At 39.3% G+C, this 14202-nt stretch overlaps 1 protein-coding gene across 1 annotated transcript in view; it reads right to left on the bottom strand.

The window, feature by feature from the left end:
• LOC129728099 (epidermal growth factor receptor) overlaps positions 1-14202 on the bottom strand; it is a 240503-nt gene that overhangs the window by 137583 nt on the left and 88718 nt on the right. The window lies entirely within an intron of this gene.

A 14202-nucleotide genomic window follows, 5' to 3' on the forward strand; every position in this document is an offset into this window, starting at 1 on the left:
GCCGTTAGGAGTCATTTTTTTTCGAACTTATAACAGTGTGCGTCAACATTAGACGATATTTCATGGCTGCAAGCAGATAGATAGGGCCAAAGATACTCTTCAATTAGTGCTCGCCTGGGCTTAACAAACCGGGAAGCCAGTTGATCCATAATTCGCGCGACCATGATTAAAATGGTTAGATTGGAAAAGTGAAACGTTAGCGGTTGTTGCTCTTGCCGCTGGAAGATGGCAAGATTTTCGTTGACTCCAAAAATCGTGAGGGGGAAATGCGAGAAGCACGGACGGTCGAATTGTCGGCAAGAGAGAGAGAGAGAGAGAGAGAGAGAGAGAACCAGAGTGAAAACCAGCACATGAATTTGAAAAACGTACAATTAAAGGCTATTAGAACTCATTTTGCTTGATTATCGTAGTTCAACAGTACAAAACTAATGTGTGGCAGATGTATGGTATAAGCATTGGTTCCGAGTTTGGGGATACAGCGAACAACGAATAATTTACTAGATGTTTTCGTTCAATTTGCTATTTTTCTGTGGTTTCCATTGAGACTAACACCAATATAGAAATATTTGGTTTCATTTCGTTATTTTGGATTTATTCGACGTTTTAGTCGATTATTGGATTGTTTGAGTGTTGAAGTTTGAATTTACCTATTTCTGCTGACTTGTTTCGGGAAATTGCTTGATTCTTACGTCTTATGTGATTACGCATACCTGAAATGAAAGAAGAAAAAATCAAAAATTATTCATGTGTAATGAAAACTACGTTCTAGAGCATGAGTTAAATTTCCAATAAACATTCTTCGCATTGCTCAATAACACGTTCTGTAAAACAAACCAAAAGGTTTAGGAAGAATGCCTTGTCTGGAACAAATCAACAAATTTACTCTTAATCAGAGCAACTAACAAGCACGGCAGCGACTTTCCGTTACATTCACTCGAACCCGTTCATACAGACAATCGCTTGCAGCTCCAGTAATCGTAAAACAATACCCGAAAACGAAGACGTATGTTAATTAGATTATTCACGCATAAGATACTTGGATAAGGATAGTTGAAGTTTCAACACTTGACTTGCGAGCTCTGTAACCATCAACAGGCACGAAACGAACCCGGCTAGATGCGGGTTACAAAAGGCAGCAGGCCCCTTTCGGTTCACTGACATAAACGGTTCCTCGTCAATTGGCCACATCGCAAGCGCATACAATACATCACCCGAAAAATATAACCGACAGCAGCATTTCAATTGACGACTATTGACTCCCGAAAGCATAGAACCTAGAAGATGCCGCCACACCCTGGGTGTTCGGATGCTCGGCTAGCTGTCTTGCTTTTCCATTTCGCTACCGACAATTTGAGCCACAGTTCTGCTGTCCCAAATTGATATTGATAAGCCGCCGCGGCAGGCCGACTGCGTGAGCGCATAAATCTTCATCCAACTATGGATGCTTGCTTTTCGCGTCGCCGATCGACTCCACCGATTGGTCCACAATTGATTCGATCAGAATCGATTGTCCGCACTCGGTCGGGAATTCGTCACATCTCGTGATGCGCACCGGCAGCACGGTTTCTCACCGGATCGAGAGCCGAGTGCGCGGGAAAAGAGCATGTTTTGATTACTTTTAATTGAAATCAATTTGAGGTTCGCGTTTTTCTCGCTTCTTCTCCGCCCGGCCGCAAATAAGATGTGTACCAGAGTGACTCCTGAAGTTGCAGTTTGCTTTTTCTTTTCGTCCGCTGGGCTTTTGTTTGTTTCACTAAGCGGAAAGATTGTTTCGTTTGGTTTTGCGAATGCACGTTAGACGTGCTTAGTGCTTCAGCGCGATGACGAAGAGGTCAACGGAAAAATGCGCGAGTCAGGGTGAATAAAACGTCCGCTTAGAAGTTATGCAGTGTGGTAGCGAGAAGCTTGTTATTCAGAGGAAATGTGCTGCATCAAAACAATTTACTAACTCAAATTGCCCTGTACTACGCACCCTGTCTGTTAACGCAATTAGGTACCCAGCTGAAACCAAATATTATTTCTCACCGTTGCAGTAATGAAGTAATTATACATTATAATTAAATTTTACTATGAGACAACGTACAAAAGCGCCATGGTTGGAAAATGTGAAAGCTTTATTTAATGTATCAAAGAAAAAAAAATTACGCACAGTGTTGATAAACTTGAGGACTAATTATGATGTAAGTTTGAGTCCATGAATTAGCCAGCTATGAAGTCGTGAATTGAACCGTATCACCGTCGTTTTCTGCATATATTGACAACTTCCATTCATGGAAAACTGAATGATGACATTTTTCTCGTGACAGGTTGGTAAGATAACCCCGCTCCCATTTCACACAAATATCGCTAACCGACCGTAAGATTCAAGTAGGTAACCGATCAGACAATTACTACTTTCAACCGCACTCCATTGATAAAATCTATACGCTCTCAAATGATACGCTTCATTCATGGATACGCTTCCTTTCGTCTATTTTCCTCCGCGTAATGAGCAACAACCATAGTTGAGGAAAAAGCAAAAGGGTAATTTAGTGCTTCGTAAATTGCTAGCTGGAGTAAACACTCGTACGTTAATGGTAACGTTTGCATCTTATATTGATTCGTAATGGTCGTTGTGGATCTATAAACATGGAATCATTCAGCCTATGGAGATTTTACGAATCAGTAGCATTACTGATAACAACGGAGGGCTCGGGAAAAGGTTTATGTTTAGTACTCAACGTGGATTCAACAGTTGCCATTTCAACATTGATAAAATTGAACACAACAGGATAACGCAAAATATTTTTTTTTTATTCTTATGCTTATTTTCCGTCGGTCTAGTTCCGCCACTGTTGTTGTGCCAGTTACCGACGCCCGGGGAGGCGACTCCACCCAGGACTTAAACTTATGACCCGTTGAATAACGGACCGGCGCAAAATGTCAACCGAGAGATGTCGAATGAAATTAGTAATCGTTAACCAATAAATTTGTATCAGAGAAACTCCCAGTATGGAATTTTGAATTATGATGTATCATTTCAATCACTTTTTGGAATGTGTCGTAAGTTTTTTACTCATTCCTATAAAAAGTTGTTGGTTTGAAGACTACAAAACCCATTATCATAAAATTAGCTCCGATGTGAGATCCGAAATAAAATTTTCGTTGCATAAAAATGTAAATTTCTTAATGTATTTATTAGTTGCATTCTTAAGTTCTCCCTTTTTAATTGACCGTCACAATTTTGACTAAAACGTGATAAACTGAACTGAGTTACAGGCCTGTCGTTTCTCCTCAGAAAATCACTAGCGTGTAGGAAAATATCTTTCACTGCGGAAGCAAATGCTCTCACACAGATGAGCAGATTGACGCAATTGTGTATCTGAGGAGCACGAAAAAAACACCGTGGTGGAATATGAAATATCTCTCCTGATAAAACATAAGTTGAGGTGAGCTTTCTCATATAAAAGGTCATTACGCACCAAAACTACACAAAAGAGCTGCAGTGCTTTTATAGTGAGTTTCTTATGCATAAATCAAATGAGGGGAGCATCTGGGTACAAAAGTAGATTGCGTTTGCTTCACATCTCGAAACTGAAAAAAAATTCAAGTGCTCCTCTCCGCATCACATTCTTCTAGGTTAAAACTCAATTTGTCTCTGTTGTATTGGCTGAGAAGTGCACTCGGTGATGTATCTATGTGAGTTCTCACTAGAACGAACAACCACTATTGTTTCGCCCGGCTGTGGTGTTAGGAAAAATGAGTTTTTTCTGCGAGCGCTAGAAACACAGCAAGAAGCAAAACAAAAAACTGCGATGCGAAGATTGCTACACGCAGCGCAAATGCTGCTCATGTTCATACTGAAGATAATTTTACCTCCGCTCTTTTCACATATTAAAGAGAATAGCAAACCTGCTGAGATATATGGTAAACGAACCGCTTTTTTTTTTTTATTCTCGCTTATTTTCCGTCGGTCTAGTTCCGCCACTGTTGTGGCCAATCACCGACGCCCAGGGAGGCGACTCCACACCCAGGACCCTAACTCACGACCCGTTTATTAACGGACCGGCGCCAACGGCTTTACTTCCTCATGCGATGGAATCGGCTAGGATGGTGTCGGGATCGGTGATGGTGTCGGCTAGGATTTAATCTAGACCAGTAGGGTCGGTTGTGAGTGGATCACGCCACCTCACAACCATCGACACCTATGTCGGCGGTGGGATTCGAACCCAGGCGTCGAGCGTGGTTGGCGGAGACGTTACCAACCACACTAGGCCCCCGCTAAACGAACCGCTTTGACACTTTAGTGATTTTATTGTGGTGTTATGCACTTTCAGGCACTCCCAGATGGTCTCGAGATACGGTGCTGGCCCAACAAGCCAGTCGTCGTGGGTTCGAGTCTCGGCTCGGGAGAGACTGTTAATTTCAGTAGGATAGTAGCACTAGCCTCGCAATTGTCCTGTACACTTAACAGTCGGCTGCGAAGTCTGTGTATGAATAAACAGAAGGTCAAGTTCTGAATCGGAATGTAGGCTTTGATTTAATGCGCTTTCATTTGGGCGAAAATGATTGATTTTGTATTTAATAATTTCATTTTCATTTGAAGAGAACGGCAGCTGAAGCGCATCGAGAGTTAAAAAAAAGTTTACGGAGATGCTACTCTAAGTAAAAGAGTGTGCTTTAGTAACGGTCATTTCAATTTTAACGACTGTCCGCGTCAAGGAAGATCAAAATTCTTGGAAGACGCTTAAGAGGAATTGTTCGATAAAGATCCGTGCCAACCGTAGGAACAGCTTGCTCGGATATTAAAAGTTATTGTCAAATCATTTTCAAGTGATTGCATGCTTTGAGAAATTCCGGATAGTCGAGTCTAAAATTCCGGACAATCGAGTCTGACCTGTATTGAAAATTGTCAAGCCTGTTTGAAACGACGATTTCAAGCTCTGGTTGGTCGCTTGATGATTGCTTTCCCTAACACGGTTGACAGATAATTTTACCTAGTTAAACGGAAATGCACTATTCGGGCTACATAAGAGCCTGCTTATGCTCAAACCAATCAGTTTGGTAATGAATGTAGTAATGTATGTCCACTAATGCGGTTCTATCTAAGTAACAGCGGTACTGGTAGCTGTTTAAGTGATAGATGCTCTCTGTCTCTAACTCTGGTCGACAGAATGTTATATCTTGTTAACTGGAAATGCATTCTTTGGACTAGAGAAAAGCCTGCTTTTGCTCAAACCAATCAGGTTACTATTGGATGGCCCTTAAGACGATCCAAACTAAGTAGTACAAACCAGGCTGTGGTGATTTTACGCAGGGCCGAGCCCGGGACTCATATTTCATATCTCCGCTGGAAGGTGTCGAAAAAAAACAGGAGGACTCTTAATGGTTTATTGTCTGGTCTGGCGTAGCGCTGGGGGGATCCCTCTAGTTTGGGTGCCCGTGGTATTTACTTTCTTTCCCCTCCCTTAAAGCCGGTCCTGATTCCTTGCAGTCGTGTCTTATAAACAACCTCTTCAACTATTTCTTTTGTTACTTCTCTTGACTAAATTGATATTTTGACGTAGGACTACGGCTATCTGGAAGGCGCTTAAATTTGATTATTTTCATTTTAAAACCATACCGGTACCATACGGATGCTTAGTGCTGATCGTGAAAACGAAGAAAGTGTAAAATTGTACCAGTCATCTTGTGTCGGGTTTCACCCGAATATATGGCGGCTGTAAAGGAGTACTTAGTAGCTACAAAAGTGCCAAAAATGGCTAAAAAAATTATGTAGTTGAAGCATGCAGTTAATTTTTTTTCTTTTACAAACCGTTGCAGTTGTTTAAAGCCATGCAAATAAGCTTATAATCGAATTCTCGATTTTTTTTCTTAGTGTTCATTTTTCGACCGCGGCCAGTGCAGTTTTCGAAAATGTTTTACTTTCCTTACCATTTCCTATTCTGCTGCGCTCCGCCCAAGTAACTGACGGTGACATGCGGATAGTCGATTTTTGTATTACAGTTTTACAACGATAGCAGTTGCAGCAGTTTGGTGAATAAACGAATATATTGAAAATTTGAACGAACATCAAAACCTTCGCAATGTATCGTCATCATAATCATATCATGTATAAGCACAATTCCCAGAAGCGTGCAAAGGATCGGCAGAAGACGATTTCTCCGAAGCATCGAAATATGGAAAAATACCGCAGTCCTACGTCATGCGGTCGTGCCTTGGATATCAACCTCCAACTATTTTGTTGTTTTCAACACGCAATGGATTCTTAATACTACTTCTCTAATTAGTTATGAAAAAAGTGCAATGCGAAAAATAAAAAAGGAAAATATTTTTTTTTTTTTCATTTTTGTCATCCAATGTTATCTACTTGGGTTCAGTAAGGCCTCACGTTGAATTGATCACCAATAGAGTATATATGGAAAGGCTCAAGGTAATTCAGTGGCTGCTTGCTGTCATGACGAATTTAATAAATTCATAAAGATTGAATATATTAAAAAATTGAAAATTTTATGCCTCTCAAACGAAATCTTTTGCGTGTATATTCGTTCAGATATCTCCAAGGTCAATAAATTTAAAACCGTTATTGAATAAACCAGGCGTAAAATATTTTATAAAATTCTGGATTGCTTAAATTCTCTCAACAAACAGGTGTGTTTAATTTAATTGAATTTGATACGTCGTAATCTTTTTTCTCAGAGCAGAGAAAATTGCAACTGGTGTAAGGCAGACGAGGCAGAAAATTACTTCTGAATCAGAACAACGATAACCTTCCGATGGCCGCAACCTTATTTTTCCTGATTCACCTGGAACCTGACGAGAAGAGGTTTTCGAAGGTTACTCCCAGAGCGGATGTAGTACAGCAAAAACGTCGAGATAAAATCTCCAATTTACACATTCAACTGCAAGCAAAAGCCTGCTCGGTTGTAGCTCGGCATGAATGAGCCACTCTTCGTGGCGAAAGATCCTGAACCTGTTCACCTCGGTGGGCACGAAAACAACACAACATGTTGCCCTACACCTTTCGTTGCTGCGTACCTCGTAGCACACAGTGGATCCTGATCGCCGCGCATCGAATCGAGTCAACAAGCATCTTCTCGTTCGGTTCGGCATGCGCTTTGCGTGTTTATGCAAAAACCAGTTTGGCTGACCACAGTTTCATTCATGAAAATTAGTTGAAAACAAGGCTACGACGGAGCCATCGATCGAACCGGGTCAGACCAGCGGCGTCGTGAATGAACGAAAGGCACTCCCCGTGTGGACCATTCCAGTCTACCTTTTGGAGCCCTGACGCGAAAGCCCAGGTAAATGCTGACCTCCGCTGAAAATTGATTCAATTATTGGTGTTTTCTCTTTTCCCTTCGAAATTATGATTGCGGTTATCGGTTGGGTCACAGATCCCTGACGAGGCAGGAAATTCGAAAAAATCCCGCTGCGGTCATCGAATTTCTGGCATGCTTTCTATTCTCGTGAAGCCCTCGGTCTGACGAAAAAAAAAGTTGTGTTCGTTCTGAGAAGTTGATTTTTTTGTGCGATCCCGTGCGATGCCGATATCCACTTAAACGTTGTATTTATGGCTGCGTTGACATTTTGCTAAATGCCTTATTGTGTTCGAGCGCTCAGAAATCTTTCGAGGAAGTACGACGAATGGTAAACTCCTGAATAATAGCCCTCTGTGTATGGAAATTGTCAAGAGAGTGAATGTGCTGCGGTCATAAAACAGTTACTGCACACGAAACGGAACACAGCTGCAGCTTGAGCTTCGACCGTTTACACCCACCTGAATGATATTGTGGTAAATACTTATCAACTAAAATCATCGTTATCGTAATTTTTCAGTTAAAATTTGGCAGGATTCAGAAGCGTTATGCATTCATTGAACTTTAAATTGTAAACAAATTTTATTTCACCAATAAAACAATAAACGATAATACCGAAAAACGACCACAATATGGCACTTGTTTCCCTACGCGCTTAATTGCGCCACTGACGATGCGTTCGTTCCCATCCTGGCGGCTCCGGGCGGCGGCTAACATGCATGTGTACACAAATAAATACACGCCCGCTCGGTTGCATGCGGAAAAACAAAATACCCTTGCTGCACTTCACAAATAAATACAGGCCCTGGAACCGCCGCCCGGCCAGGACGCGAACCGCTCGAAATGGTAAGCTATGTAAACAACGGAGCCAAAAGAGCGTCACGCGCGTCTCACAAGAACGAGCCGGTCAACGCAATGCGAGTGAGCAGGGTTAGCAATTCGTTTTGTTCAACAACATCCAATGATTACACACCCTTTCGTTTGCTTTTGAAAATGGGATCCAGCGAGAGACTTGCAACGCGGAGGAAGAGTTGTTATTCGCAGCCCCACAATTATCTTCAATTCTGCATGATTTGTTGAGGTCAACATTGAGCAGGACGGAAAACGGGTGGCAGGCATTCCCGAGAAGTTGAACTTATTTGCAAAGTGGTTATGGCTCCTTTGGTGTAACAGCAAACGGGCACTTTGTTTTTGTGAGAAATACTTTTTAGAATAGTTTTAATTTTGAGAAGCGCAAGCGAGCTAATATAAATCCGACTCCGTCTCGTAAAATAATTGTCACTACCCAAATTATTAAAATTGTATCCAACGTTCCTTTAGCACATGGCGCAAGTACGAGAACCAAAACTGGATAAGAATTCCAAATATTTTGTTAGATTTTGAAAGATGAATAAAACAAAAATTCATAACAAATTAAAATTTTATGATTTGTTTTCATACTCAAAATACACATTTATTTTTGAAAATATTGTTTTGAGCATATTAGTAAATGATATCAAATATCGAAAGAATGAAAAGTTTCTATCAAATTCTATTATGAACTTCAAAAGTAAAAATTGAATTTAATAATCCGCAGATACGTATTTAATGGAAACTTCTCATTCTTTCGGTATATTACACATTTATAGTCTTTCCAGGTTGCAAATTCGAGAAAATAAATTCGGGATTTCAAGTTTTTTTGTTTTCTTTTTAAACACGAGCAGCGCTATAATTAGTTAGTTATTCTTGTACAATTTTTTTTCTTTCCTTAGTCAACGGCGAATTTATACTTGAAAGAAAAGTTGTATAAGCTCGCGCAGTTTCCTATAAGAATGAACAATACCCATTATTGAGAAGTAATTCTGTGTAATCGAAGGATAGTAAAAGGATTATTTAATTAAACTAAAAATAGGATCTCAAATGCAATTTCGTTGAATCTATACGTAACGTGATTTCATTTCACTAGAAGAAAATCTTTTGTCGTTGAGTAAAATGTGAGTAAAAACTCTAAGATGTGTTAACAATAATTTCATTCAAATGTCTAAAGAAAACTTTTCAACTAAACTGAGAGTATATCAAAATATAATCCAAATACAATCTGAATCTAATCCAAATCTAATCCAATTCAAAACTTATCCACATCTTATCCAATTTTAATTAAAATATATTAAAAATTCAATCCAAATCCAATCTAAATCCAAACTAAATCCGATCCAAATCCAATCCAAATCCAATCCAAATCCAATCCAAAACCAATCCCAATCCAATCCAAATGCAATCTAAATCCAATCCGAATCCAATCCAAATCCAAACAAAATCCAATCCATATCCAATCCATATCCAATCAAAATCCAATCCAAATCCAAACAAAATCCAATCCAAATTCAAACCCAATCTAAATCCAATCCAAATCCAATCCAAATCCAACCCAAATCCAATCCAAATTGAAAACCAATCCAAATCTAATCCAAAGCCAATCCAAATACAATCCAAATCCAATTCAAATCCAATTCAAATCCAATCCAAATCCAATCCAAATCCAATTCCAATCCAATCCAAATCCAAATTCAAAACCAACATAAATCCAATCCAAATCCAATCCAAATTGAAAACCAATCCAAATCTAATCCAAATCCAATCCAAATACAATCCAAATCCAATCCAAATCCAATCCAAATCTAGTCCAAATCCAATCCAAATCCAATCCAAATACAATCCAAATCCAATCCAAATCCAATCAAAAATCAATCGAAATCCAATCCAAATCTAATCCAAATACAATCCAAAACCAATCGAAATCCAATCGAAATCCAACCCAAATCCAATCCAAATCCAATCCAAATCCAATCCAAATCCAATCCAAATCCAATCCAAATCAAATCCAAATCCAATCCAAATCCAATCCAAAACCAATACAAATCCAATCCAAATCCAATCCAAATCCAATCCAAATCCAATCCAAATCCAATCCAAATCCAATCCAAATCCAATCCAAATCCAATCCAAATCCAATCCAAATCCAATCCAAATCCAATCCAAATCCAATCCAAATCCAATCCAAATCCAATCCAAATCCAATCCAAACCAATCCCAATCCAATCCAAATCCAATCAAATCCAATCCAAATCCAATTCCAATCCAATCCTAATGCAAATCCAGAACCAATCCAATTCCAATCCAAATTCAAAACCAATATAAATCCAATCCAATCCAAATCCAACCCAAATCTAATCCAAATTGAAAACCAATCCAAATCCGATCCAAATCCAATCCAAATCCAATCCAAATCCAATCTAAATCCAATCCAAATCCAATCCAAATCCAATCCAAATCCAATCCAAATCCAATCCAAATTCAATCCAAATCCAATCGAAATTCAATCTAAATCAAATCAAAATCCAATCCAAATCCGGTCCAAATCCTATTCAAATCCAAATCAAATCCAATCCAATCCAATCCAATCCAAATCCAATCCAAATCCAATCCAAATCCAATCCAAATCCAATCCAAATCCAATCCAAATCCAATCCAAATCCAATCCAAATCCAATCCAAATCCAATCCAAATCCAATCCAAATCCAATCCAAATCCAATCCAAATCCAATCCAAATCCAATCCAAATCCAATCCAAATCCAATCCAAATCCAATCGAAATCCAATCCAAATCCAATCCGAATCTAATCCAAAACCACTCCAATCCAAAACCACTCCAGTCCAAAACCAATCCAAATCCAATCCAAAACCAATCCAAAACCAATCCAAATCCAATCCAATCCAAATTTATTCAAAATCCTATCCAAATCCAATCCAAATCCAAAAATATTAAAATGCTGTCCTTTTTCATCGACTTGATATTTTTTAATCAGTAAATTTGATCCAATTGAAATTAACACTTATTTTCTATTTAAACTCTGAAACATTTATACGACAATTCGTACGTTAGTGGAAATCATTGGAAAATGTAAAGAAAAAAAAGGAATCAGGCATGTTGAATAAGTAACAATTTATTATAGCTAGGTATTTTTATTACGCTTCGAAAAACTACAATTGTTATTATATAATATTAAAAGCAAAGCAAAGCCTTGGTGCTTCATTCCGATTCGGAACCCGACCTTCTGTATATTATACACAGACTTTGCAGCCAACTGTTTAGTGTACAGGACAATTGCGGGGCTACCGCTACTATCCTACTGACACTAACAGTCTCTCCCGAGCCGAGACTCGAACCCACGACGATTGGCTTGTTAGGCCGTACCGTACCGTACTTTGGGACCAGCTGGGAGAGCAAAAACTCTCAAATGTTACAGATTTTAATTATTTTTAAAATCAATGTTCTCGCTGATTTATTCAATGAAAATGGAACCTTATTTGAAATAAATAGTTGTCCTCAAACACCGTTGCAATAACAGTGTTCGTCATTTGAGACTATCCACGAACTAAACCATTTCCGATGTCTTCATATAACAGTTCAGCCAGGCTATGTGCTATCGAAGCGGGAGCGGGTTAGAATCGGACAACACAATTCCAGTTGAGCGTTCATATATAAGTTTTAACAACAATAATAGTACCTCTGCTCGTACTGCGACTTTTTTTCGTGCAGTCCTCGTTCGCGACGACGATATAAAATCCCCGGGAATCGGGAGCCCCGAGAAGTTGAAATTTCCCGGAAAATTCCATCCCGGGACGTTTCAGGAAGGACGCTCTGCGATGAAGAAGATTCTTCCTGCTTGTTACTGGAGCAGTTGTTCACAGGCTTCAAAAGAAACCCGAGTTGGAAATTATAAAAATCTTGCGAACGCTTGTTCGTTAACTTATAATACCGAAGCAAGCTGTTCCTGAGTTTGGCATTGATCCTCATCGAGACATACCTACAATTAATCGTTTTCGCAGGTTGTTGGCCATCATTCACGCGGACAGTCGCCAATGCTGAAATTTATCGTATTTAAAGGGACGGAACCAATCACGGCAAGCTGTTTTACTTAGAGCAGAATTTTTGTAAACTTTTTTTTAACTCTCGATGCGCTTCAACCGCCATTTTCCTCGAATGAAATAAAGAAAGTTACAACTACCGCAAACGACAATTTTTATGGCGCAAAATCAAAAACTTCCACACAACTAGTATTATATAACGCCACAACAAAATCACTGAAGTGTTAAAGTGGTTTGATTACCACATGTCTCAGCTTGGTTTACTTTTAGTTTAATTATTTCATTAAAAGAATATGCCATATGAAAATGCCAATCTACGCTCGGTGGGCTGTTGATAGGTTCACCATTTTCTTATATTTTGCTGTCATAATTTTTCTATCATGTCCAAACTTATCCTAAAATAAATGCAAAGTTCATTTCTCTGTGTCGCTTCTTTCACCAAAAATAACTTTTAGACAAGATTTTCAAAAAAGTGGCATTTTTAATACTAATAAAAAGGTGACTTTGAAATCTTCATTAAATGCGGAATGAACATATTTGGAGAAGTTGTTTCTCGCATTAAAACTAGCAAACTATTTTACCGGCTGAAATTGTTCATTGCATGAGAAAGGTCTCGTTAAATAGACAATCTTTGATATTTTTTTTTGCGCAGTCGTATTCTATAGCTATGTCTAAACAAGTTTTATATGTATCAGAAAACCAATTAATAAACAAATTCAGCTAAAAGCGGAAGACCTTTAGACCGTTAAGTTTTGTTCTTTAGGTACAAGCCAGTCGTCGTTTGTTCGTATCCTTGCTGAGAGTGATAGATATATTCAATATAATCGCATACAAAATTTCTAGACACTTTGTGTAGGTTTTAGTTTGATCAAATTTAACTATTAAAATGTTTGAACTGCGGGTTGTCCTAATAATTTGATTCCAGTATAGCAACTTATTGAACCCAATGTATATTTTGGGCTTTCAGCTCTTTGGACTCCTCATCATGGAGCAAAGTTAAACACACAACAATTGGAAACGTTGACCTTATAGCGACTCGATCAATTTTCTGGCAAAAGTATGCCATTTCGTTGAAATTTACTGTCCTACAAAGCGAACTTCGTGAAGGGCAGCCACGCGTTCCACAATAAGTGCTGCTAATTTGGCGATACCGCTTGTAATGTTACCGATTGGACCGGGCGACAGGTGAAACCGTAAACGGAAAAAACACGTTATGAAGAAACTTACTGAGGCCGTCTTCGACTCTGCCGATCGAAAGGCTACTCTCATGTGGTAGAAAAACTGCTCAACGAAAGTTCGGGAATTATCTATCGTAAAAATGAACCCAATACATTATTAAGTAATATACCTACATTGAAAATTTTATGATTAATTTTCCAAGACGAAAACATTCTGTGACTTAGCTCTACACTGCCAAGCACAATTCGACCCGTTTGTTAATGTCCATTGAATAAATTTTTCTGGTAATAAAGCTCTCCATCTGTCGAATGGCGTTCGCAACGGCTATCTTCGAGAACAGTTAGCGTCTTCAAAAAACCACCCGTAACGATCGGTCTTGGTAATGATCTGCCCAATTATCACATCTCGGCTAACCGTCATCATGCCCGTCAATCGGCGTCGTGTCATCAAAAGGTGTTAGCGGAAGCACCGCGGAATGGGGAAAAGAAAGGCGTATGAAGAAAAAAAAGGCATTCAAACCTTTTCTAAATGGCGTAAAAACGGAAGCAACCTAATCCCCTTGCTTATTGTTCCCTACCGTTGTCACGAGGAACCAGCAGCCGACACCGTCGGTCGGTACATTGTTACTTCCTCAAACATTTCAATTAGTAACCTCTTCCGTAACGCATTGGAGATTCTGCTGCACACCAGCAGAGAACAGATCAAAAGGAAAGAATGCCGAAACTCTTCTCCACGGAACTTGAAGGGCGTTTGGCGGCCGGGTAAATCACAGTGCTTTCACGGAAACTCAACGCTTATTCCACTGCACGCTCCGGAA

This window comes from Wyeomyia smithii, chromosome 3 (assembly GCF_029784165.1).
Source record: "Wyeomyia smithii strain HCP4-BCI-WySm-NY-G18 chromosome 3, ASM2978416v1, whole genome shotgun sequence".
NCBI classification, from domain to species: domain Eukaryota; kingdom Metazoa; phylum Arthropoda; class Insecta; order Diptera; family Culicidae; genus Wyeomyia; species Wyeomyia smithii.